Source organism: Myotis davidii, unplaced genomic scaffold (assembly GCF_000327345.1).
Source record: "Myotis davidii unplaced genomic scaffold, ASM32734v1 scaffold1905, whole genome shotgun sequence".
NCBI classification, from domain to species: Eukaryota; Metazoa; Chordata; class Mammalia; order Chiroptera; family Vespertilionidae; genus Myotis; species Myotis davidii.
In genome coordinates this window covers 215,915-225,889 of record NW_006296282.1, presented here as the reverse complement: position 1 = coordinate 225,889, position 9,975 = coordinate 215,915, and the positions used below count along the sequence as shown (strand labels likewise).

Genomic DNA, 9,975 nt, shown 5'->3' with positions numbered 1-9,975 from the left:
AGTTCTGTGAAGCATGCCATTGGTATTTTAATAGAGATTGCATTGAATCTGTAGATTGCTTCGGATAATATAGACATTTTAATGATGTTAATTCTTCCAATCCGTTAACATGGTATATGCTTCCTTTTGTTTGTATCTTTTCCTATTTCTGTTTTCAATGTCCCATAGTTTTTCAAGTGCAGGTCTTTTACCTCCTTGGTTAAATTTATTCCTAGATATTTTATTTTTTGTTGTTGTGTCAGTGGTAAATGCGATTGCTTTTTTCATTTCTATTTCTGGGAGTTCATTATTACTGTATAAAAAAGCCATCTATTTGTGGATGTTGATTTTGTAGCCTGCTACCTTGCTGAATTCATTTATTAAGCCTAGTAGTTTCCTGGTGGAGTCTTTAGGGTTTTATATGTACAATATCCCGTCGTCTGTGAATAATGACAGTTTTATTTCCACCTTTCCAATTTGGATTCCTTTTATCTCTTTTTCTTGTCTGATTGCTGTGGCTAAGACTTCCAGTACTATATTGAACAAGAGTGGTGAAAATAGACATCCTTGCCTTGTTCCTGTTCTTAAAGGAAATGCTTTTAGTTGTTGCCCATTGAGTATTATGTTAGCTGTAGGTTTGTCATATGTGCCCTTTATTATGTTGATTTATGATCCCTCTGTCTATTTCCACTTTACTGAGAGTTTTTATCAAACAAGGGGTACTGGATTTTGTGAAATTTTTTTTCTGTATGTATTCATATTAACATATGATTTTAGTCTTTATTTTGTTTATGTGGTATGTTAATTGATTAGTGGGTATTGAACCAACCTTCTATCTCAAGATAAAACCCAATTGATCATAGTCTATAATTTTTTAATGTATTGCATCTAGGTTCATCTGAAATATTGCCCTATAATTTTTTTCTCTATTTTTTTGATATCTTTGTCTAGTTTTGGCATTGGGGTAATGCTTACCTCATAACACGAGCTTGGGATTCTCCCATCCTCTTCAATTTTATAGAATAGTTTGAGAAGGATATATGTTCATTATTTCAACGTTTGGTAAAATTTACCTTTGAAGGCTTATAATCTGGGGCTTTTATTTGTTGGGATTTTTTGGATTACTGATTCGACTTTGTTAGCACTTTTGGCTCTGTTCAGATTTTCTGGCTGTTTTTGATTCAGTCCTGGAAGTCAGGATGTTTCTAGGAATTTTTTTTCTTCTAGATTGTCCAATTTGTTGGCATATAATTTTTGTTGTATTTTATTAAACCCTTTGTATTTCTGTGGTGTCAATTGTTATCTACTCTTTCATTTCCAATTTTGTTAATTTGGATCCTCTCCCTTTTTTTCTTTATAAGTTTAGTGAAAGGCTTATCAATTTATCTTTACAGAGAAACAGTTATTGGTTTCACTGATCTTTAGTATTGCTTTTTAGACTCTTTTTCACTTATTTCTGCTCTGATCTTTACTATTTCCTTCCTTCTGCTCACTGTGGGCTTGTTTTTATTTTCCAGTTTCTCTAGGTGTAAGTTTAAATTGTTTATTTGAGGTGTCTGTATTTTTTTAATTTACCTCTTACGATTGCTTTTTTGTGTATGTCCCATAGATTTGGGGTCCTTGTGTTTTCATTTTTATTTTTTTCAAGGTTAGGTATCTTTATTTCTTCCTTGATTTCATTATTAACCTATTTATTTTTCAGTATCATGTTATTTAGCCTTTGTATGTTTTTCAATTTTCTTCTTGTAATTGGTTTCTAGTTTCATACCATTTTGATTGGAGAGGATGCTTGATATTATCTCAGTCTTCTTAAAATTACTAAGACTTGTTTTGTGGCCTCACAAATGGTCTATCCTTGAAAATGTTGCATGTGTACTTGAAAAAATTGTATATTCTGCATGTTTGGGGTGAAATGTTCTAAAAATATCAATTAAGTACATCTGATTTAATGTCATTTTAGGCCACTGTTTCCATGTTCATTTTCGGTCTGTTTATTTATCCATTGATATCAATGGGGCATTAAAGTTTCCGACTATTACTGTATTACTGTGGGTATTTCCCTTTATGTCCATAAATATTTACTTTTGTATTTAGGTTATCATACATTGGGTGTATAAATGTTTACAAGTTATAAACGCTTTTTGGATTGATCCTTTTATAATTATGAAATGCCCTTCTTTGTCTCCTATTAAAGCCTTTGTTGTTTTTGTTGTTGTTTTTAATCCTCACTAGGATATGCTTTTTCATTGATTTTAGAGAGAGTGGAAGGGAGGGATGGATGAGGAAAAGGAGGGGAGAGAGAGAGAGAGAGAGAGAGAGAGAGAGAGAGAGAAACATTGGCATGAGAGACATCTATTGGTTGCTTCCTGTATGTACCCCAACCAGGGCCAGGGAATTGAACCACAACCAAGGTACGTGCCCTTCACCTGGAATCAAACATGTGACCCTTCAGTCCACGGGCGACATCTAACCATTGAGCCAAATAAGCCAGGGCTCTTTTAAAAGTCCATTTTGTCTTATATAATTACTACTGCCCAAGAATTTTTTGGGTTTTATTTGCATGAAATATCTTTTGCCATCCCTTTATTTTCAGTCTGTGTATGTCCTTTGATCTGTGGTGGGCCTCTTATATGCAGCATATGTATAGATCTTGTTTTCTTATCCATTCAGTCACTCTATGTCTTTTGACTGGAGTATTTATTCCATTAACATTTGAAATAATTATTGATACATATATGGTTATTTGCATTTATTGTTTTCTAGTTGTTGTTTTGGGGGTTCTACTTTGTTCATTTGTTATTCTCTTGCTCTCTTCTATTGTATGTTGATTATACTCTGTTGTGTTGTATTTGGATGTCTTTCTCTTTATTTCTTGTGTATCTTTTGTAAATTTTTGTTTTGTGGCTACCATGTACTTCATTTTTCTAATAATCTATTTTTAAGTTTATGGTCACTTGAGGATGAGCACATTTTACAATCACTAATATGTTTATTCACCCCCTTCCACATTTATGTTTTTCATTAGTTTTTATTTCTTTTGTGTGTGTTTATGTGTATTACCAATTTATTGTTAACAATTACACATGATCTTCCTACTTTTCCCTTTCCACTTTTGTACTATATTTAGTGTTGGATAATCCACTGCTTTTATTATGTGCTTGTCTTTATTGGTCAAATTATTTTACTTTGCTATATTTTCTTATTCATATTTTTAATTTCTTTTCTTCTTAAAGAATCCCTGTGTCATTTCTTATTAATACTGGTTTAAAAGTGATTAACTCCTTTAGCTTTATCTTCTTTGGAAAACTCTTATCTGTCCTTCAATTTTAAATGATAGCTTTGCTGGGTAGAGTAACCTTGGTTGTAGGTCATTGCTTTCTATCACTTTGAATATTTCATGCCAGTCTCATCTGTCCTAAAATGTTTCTGTTGAGAAATCAGCTGATAGTCTTATGGGCACTATCTTGTCAGTAGCTAACTGCTCTTCTCTTGCTACTTTTAACATTCTCTCCTTATCTTTAATCTTTGGCATTTTAATTATGATTTGTCTTGGTTTAGGCTTTTGGGGGTTCATCTTGTTTGGGACTCTTATTGTTCTTGGACTTGTATGTCTATATCTTTCATCAAGTTAGGGAAATTTTCTGTCATTTTTTCAAATAGATTTTCAATCTCTTCCTCTCTCCCTTCTCTTTCTGGTACCTCTATAATGCCAGTATTGGTACACTTGACATTTCAGATGTCTTTTATTTTTTTAAAAGATGCCTTTAATTTAATTAATTAATCAATTGAGAGAGGGGAAGGGAGAGGGAGGGAGAGAAAAACAGTGATGTGAGAGAAAAACATCCTTCAGCTACCTCCTGCATCTACCCTTACCGGAGTTTGAACCTGCAACCTGGTCATGTGCCCTGACTGGAAGTTGAACCAGCAGCCTTTCAGTGCATGGGGCAATGCTCAACCAACTGAGCCACACTGGCTAGGGCCAGATGTCTTTTAAACTATCCTGGTTAATTTTTTTTTTTGTTTTTGCTCTTTAGATTGTGTGTTTAATGCTACCTTGTCTTTCAGATCACTGATTCGGTCTTCTGCATCACCTAATCTGCTATTGATTGTATCTATATATTCCTCATTTCCAATATTATAGTCTTCATTTCTGACTGGTTCTTTTTTATAGTTTCTATCTCTCTATGGAAATTCTCACTGAGTTCCTTTATTCTTCCCCTAAGTTTATTGAGCATTCTTATAACCAGTGTTTTGAACTCTGTATCTAGTAGAGTGATTGCCTCCAATTTGTTTATATTTTTTTCTGGAGTTTTGTCTTGTTCTTTCATTTGGAACATATGTCTCCTCATTTTGGCTGCCTCCCTGTGTTTGTTTTTATGTATTATGCATATCTGCTTTATCTCCCAGTCTTGGCAGAGTAGCCTTATGTACTAGGTGTTCTGTGCTGCCCAGCAGTGCTATCTCCCTGTCACCTGAGTGGGGTGCTCCAAGGGTGTTCTTTGTATCATTATGTGTGCCCTCTTGTTGTAGTTAAACCTTGATTATTGGTGGCATTTCAATGGTTGGGATTGACCTTCAGGCTGACTGGCTGTGAGGACTGGCCATGACTACAGTGGACAAGCTATTGTGAGGGGACTGACCCTCTGGTGCAGGATTCACTTTAATGGGAATCTGGTGCCTGCCTAGTCTGATATTTGGGTGTGTCCTTTGTGGAATTGCTTGTGTGGTGCTCTATTGTGGTCTGAAGCTGACTATGTTTGTTGCTCTTGGGTGCTTCCTCGAAAGGTCTCTGGTAAAGGCCAGTGTCATCTGCTGCCTATGCCCTGATGGGAGCTACAATGTGATCTGCAATTGGTAGCTATCTCTGCTGGGCTTTTAGGCATCTGGGAGAGGCTAAGCTGCAAACTGAGGCTGGCTGTTACTAGCTGAACTGTGGCTGCTTAGAAAGATGTATGGGGGGCAACCAGTCTAGCTGATGGTTGTTTGAGAATTTTGGACTCCTCGTTAAGTTTAGGAAAGCTTGCACCTTGAACCAAGGCTGGCTTTTTATGTGGACAAGCCACTAAAAGAGGTTCAGGTAGACATATGATTTGTGAGGGTACGATCTCAGGGAATCATTAGGGAGGGGCAAACAGTGTTTGCCATTTTCATAAAGCTCGCAGATTTGGTGCTCACCTTCGATGGCAGATTGCATAGGGGGCAGGGCTCAATAAAAGGATGATGGTGCTTGCTTGCCTGCACTTCTGACTTGGATAAAGCTTCCCTGACCTCTACATCTGAAGCCCTTGTATTGAAATTAGTCCATTCAGTTACTCTCCACATGTCCCTGGAACTTTTTGAGCTCCTGACCCAGCGCCTTAGTTCTGAGTGGATGAGTTTGTGCATGGTCCCTTTAAGACCATTGTCTTTCTTGGACACAAACTGCCCTGGATTTTACAACCAGATATTATGGAGGCCCAGTACACTACCTCAAATGCCACTTCACCCAAGTTAATTTTAACTTCTGACCCCGCCCCCACAAGCTCAGTTTAAATGTCATCTACTCCAAAATATTTTCCCTGAGTACTATCTGCCAAATCTAAAATAGATGCTCTTTTGTGTTCATAGAATTCTAGGCATATGTCTACCATTTCACTTAACTATAATGTGCTGTACTCTGAATTTTATTTAATTTTTCTTTCTTCTTTACTGAACTGAAGTCTTTCTCTACACAACTCTGTATCTTTTATATCTTTATGTTACCTTATATCTCTAGTGCCTAGAATGATGTTGTACACACAGTACATGCACAAACTTGTTGCTTATTGTTGTTTTTTGTTGTTGTTGCTCATACTTTTGAGGAAAAGAATGAGGGGGTGATATTTTATTATGAATTCCTGGGCCAAATAACATTCATCCCTAGTCAGAATAATGTTCAGATAAACTGTTCTTTCTTGAGAATGTAGTTTTTGTTATCATAGTTGTTTATCGATTGAGAGAGGATTCTGTTGTTAGTGGCACTTGGACTTGTGTGAGTTGAACAGAAAAAGAATAATTGTGCTGTCACCCAGTCAGCATGGCTCAGTGGTTGAGTGTCAACCTATGAACCAGAAGATCATGGTTTGATTCCCCGTCAGGTCACATGCCCACGTTGCAGGTTTGATTCCCAGTGTGAGGCAGCTGATCAGTGATTCTCTCTCATCATTGATGTTTCTCTCTCTCCCTCTCTTTTCCTCTCTGAAAATAATACAAATATATTCCGAAAAAAGAATAATTATGCTGTTATACATGCCATCTCAGTTTTTCAATCTTGCTTCAATGGGCTATTGCAAGGTTGTGACATTATTACAAGTGGGACAGGGATTGGAAGGAAAGGACAATGAAACTTTTCCTACAGCAATTTTTTAATGTTGCCCTGGGAGATCATACAATAGAGCTAAAGATAATTTGAAGAGACTGTCGTGTCCAGGCCTTCTGTTTTCAAGCTGATGAATTTTGAAGCATTAATGACAAATGACTACTCAAGAATATTCAATGTGGATGGGGAGAAAAAGTATAAAGAATATGTGTAAATGTGCAAAAATTATGTATGCCACTATTGGTAGTCTTAGTCTACAAGTGTACTTCAATATAGAGAACAGATAAATTAGGAAATTACTGACTCAGGTGCAACTCTACATTATAAAACCCTACTTTCTTATGGCTTTCTATTAACAGATGGGGGCGTTCATTCCTCAGAGAACAGAGTAGTTTTCCTATTGTGGAGTCAAAGAAATGATGGAATTAGAAAGCAAAGAAGGACTCCAGAATTGGCTCTTAGGATCTGAGTTAAAGCAGTGAGCCAGATATCTTGGGAAAGACCCATATCAGATAGATCACTGCTTCAATCTGCTTAATTATTAAGCTTGAATTCTGTAACTAACTGATAAATACAATATATGAAGCCTGAGGTTGGAACATAGTGTTATAAAATGATTTTTCATTCTAAGAGGAGGATTGTAGAGAGGTAGTCTACATGGCAGTTAGATACATGGACTTAGTAGCCTGAAGTCAGGATTTGAATCCCAGCTCTGACATTTACTACTAATCTACTAGTCTTCTTCATTTCCTCATCTATGAAATAAAATTAGTAAGATATCTACTCTATAAAGTTATGATGATAATCAAAGAGGAAATGCATAGGAACCTTATAGCACAGTGCTTGACATGTAAGTGCTCACTAAATGTTAGCTAGTAGTAGTAGTAGTAGTAGTAGTGGTGGTAGTAATACTTTAGTTAGTATTGTGATGTACTGAAGAAACAATGTTGAAGCAAAGGGGGGAAATCTTGATAATTTAAGTAAATGAAATTCTTAGTTATTTGGTAGTGGTGGTGGTGTGATGGTGGTAATGAAAAAGGCTACCAATAGTGTTAATGCCTAGAGAGCCTTCTCATGGGTACCTGGATTTTATCACATTTACAATATCAGACAACATTCTCTCATTATATAAAGACTAGGGGCCAGGTTCACAAAAATTCATGCACAGGGGTGGGGATGGGGGTCCCTCAGCCTAACCTGCACCCTCTCCAATCTGGGAGCCCTCAGGGAAGCCCTCTCCAATCCTGGACTTTCTGTCTGTCTTTGAAATCATATGAGTGAATTGTCTGAGACCCCCAAGCCTCTGGCTCTTCTGCTCTGCTCTCCACCTGGTGACTAAGGGAGCCATGTCCTCCTAAGGGAGCAATAGAGGGAGCCACATCCCCCCAAGCTGCCAGCTCTCCCACTTCTGCTCTCTGCCTGGCGCCTCTGTATGCAAATTAACCCACCAGCTTTGTCAGGTTAATTTGCATATTCACTCCTGATTGGCTAGTGAGCATAGCAAAGGGATGGTCAATTTACATGTTTCTCTTTTATTATATAGGATTATGGGATTTAGCTTAAAAAAACATTTCCATTGTCTTAATATTCTAGGTTCTGTTTCTCCTTCCAAAAATCAATACAAACCGAAACATTAACTGAAAACTCTACCTTTTGTTTCTTAATTTAAGAAATACTGCAGGTCCCACACCCTGTACCAAATGTTGACACTTTGCCCATGAATTAAACTAAAAAAGGAGAAAACACAAGAAGAAATAATCATGTTGTACCAGAAACAGCCGGTGTTTTCATCTGATGGGTTCATGTGTTACAAGCAAGAGAAGTTCATGAATAGTTAAGTATTTGGAATCTGACTGTTTGTTAGACTAGGAAAACTCATGTAACAGGTTTTAACTCCAGTTTGAGGGAGTTGTTAAGAACAGCTTGCTGATAATCATTTGCAGTCAAATTAGCTATTTTCCTATTTGTAGTAAAGGTTTTCATTCAGCTTGGCACATTTAAAATTACTTTTCAGGAATGCATTTGGGGCTTGATAACTGTATAAATAATTTTCTCAAGTAGCATTGTGATGATACCAGGTGCTCTGTATGCTTTTTATGGCTTCACAATTTTACATTTGAACCTGAGGGTGCTGAACTAAGCTTTCTCTTGGAGAGTCTAAACAGCTACTAGTAGTCACGGGACCATAGTAGATAAGAGTATAAGCTGAAGAGTCACACACCTGCTTATTTTATTTGGTTTATTTTTTATTGTAGTAAAATATACATAACATAAGTTTTTCTATTTTAACCATTGTAGGTATACAATCACAGTGTTGTGCAACCATCACCACTATCCATTTCCAAAATACTTTCATCCTCCCAAATTGAAACTCTGTATCCATTAAATGGTAATTCTCCACTGTCTCCTTGTCCCTAGCCCTTGCCCCCACCATTCTACCTTCTATTTCTATAAGTTGGATTATTTTAGATACCTAATATCAGTGGGATCATGGAGTATTTGTCCTTTTGTAACTGGCTTAATTTAACTTAGATATTGTTAATTTAACTTAGATATTGTCCTCAAGGTTCATCCAAGTTGTAGCATGTGTAAAAATTTCATCCCTTTTAAAGGCTGAATGTATTTATCACATTTTGTTTATTCATTCATTCATCAATGGTCACTTGGAATATTTCCACCTTTGGCTATTATAAATCATGCTGCTATGAACATGGTGTACAAATATATGTTTGAGTCTCTGCTTTCAATTCTTTTGGGTATCTAGAAGTGGAAGTGCTCGGTCATATGGTAATTCTATTTTTAGTTACCTGATTCCTGACCAGAATGTTTTCCATAGCAGCTGCACTATTCTGCATTTCTACCAGCAATGCACAAAGGTTCTAATTTTTCCACATCCTTGCCAACAGTTATTTTCTTTTTTTATAATAGTCATCCTAATGGATGTGAAGTGGTATTTCCTTATGGTTTTGATTTATATTTCCTTAATTAGTGGCTTTTTCTTGGACATTTGCATATATTTTTTGAAGAAATATCTATTCAAGTCTTTTGGCCATTTTATAATGGAATTTTTTTTTTGGTTAGTTTTAGGAATTCTTTATATATTCTGGGTATTAACTAATTATCAGATATATTATTTCAAATATTTTCTCCCGTTACATGGGTTGCCTTTTCATTCTGTTGTCCTTTGATGCACAAAAGTTTTTAATTCTGATATAGTTCAACATATTTTTCTTTTTTATGATTTTTTTATTGTTTAAAGTATTACATATGTCTCCTTTTTCCCCCATTGACCCTCCCTGGCCACTCCCACCCCCCAGGATATGCCCCCACCACCCTAGTGTCCGTATCCATTGGTTATGCTTATATGCATGCATACAAGTCTTTGGTTGATCTCTTACCTTCTCCCCACTCTCCAACCCTCCTCTGCCTTCCCTTCTAAGATTTGAAGGTTTGTTCAATGCTTCTCTGTCTCTGGATTTATTTTTGTTTTTCAATTTATGTTGTTCATTATATTCCACAAATGAGTGAGATCATGTGATACTTATCGTTCTCTGACTGGCTTATATTGCTTAGCATAACACTCTCTAGTTCCCTCCATGCTGTCTCAAAGTGTAAGAGTACTTTTTTACAACTGCATAGCAATACAGTTTTAAGGATTA

At 36.3% G+C, this 9,975-nt stretch overlaps 1 long non-coding RNA gene across 1 annotated transcript in view; it reads right to left on the bottom strand.

Moving 5' to 3' along the window:
* Positions 1–9,975, bottom strand: part of LOC107184312 — a 20,071-nt gene that overhangs the window by 2,639 nt on the left and 7,457 nt on the right. Inside the window, exon 2 of the long non-coding RNA XR_001515132.1 lies at positions 7,051–7,054. This is a non-coding gene — a long non-coding RNA (uncharacterized LOC107184312). The remainder of the gene's footprint in view (positions 1–7,050; positions 7,055–9,975) is intronic.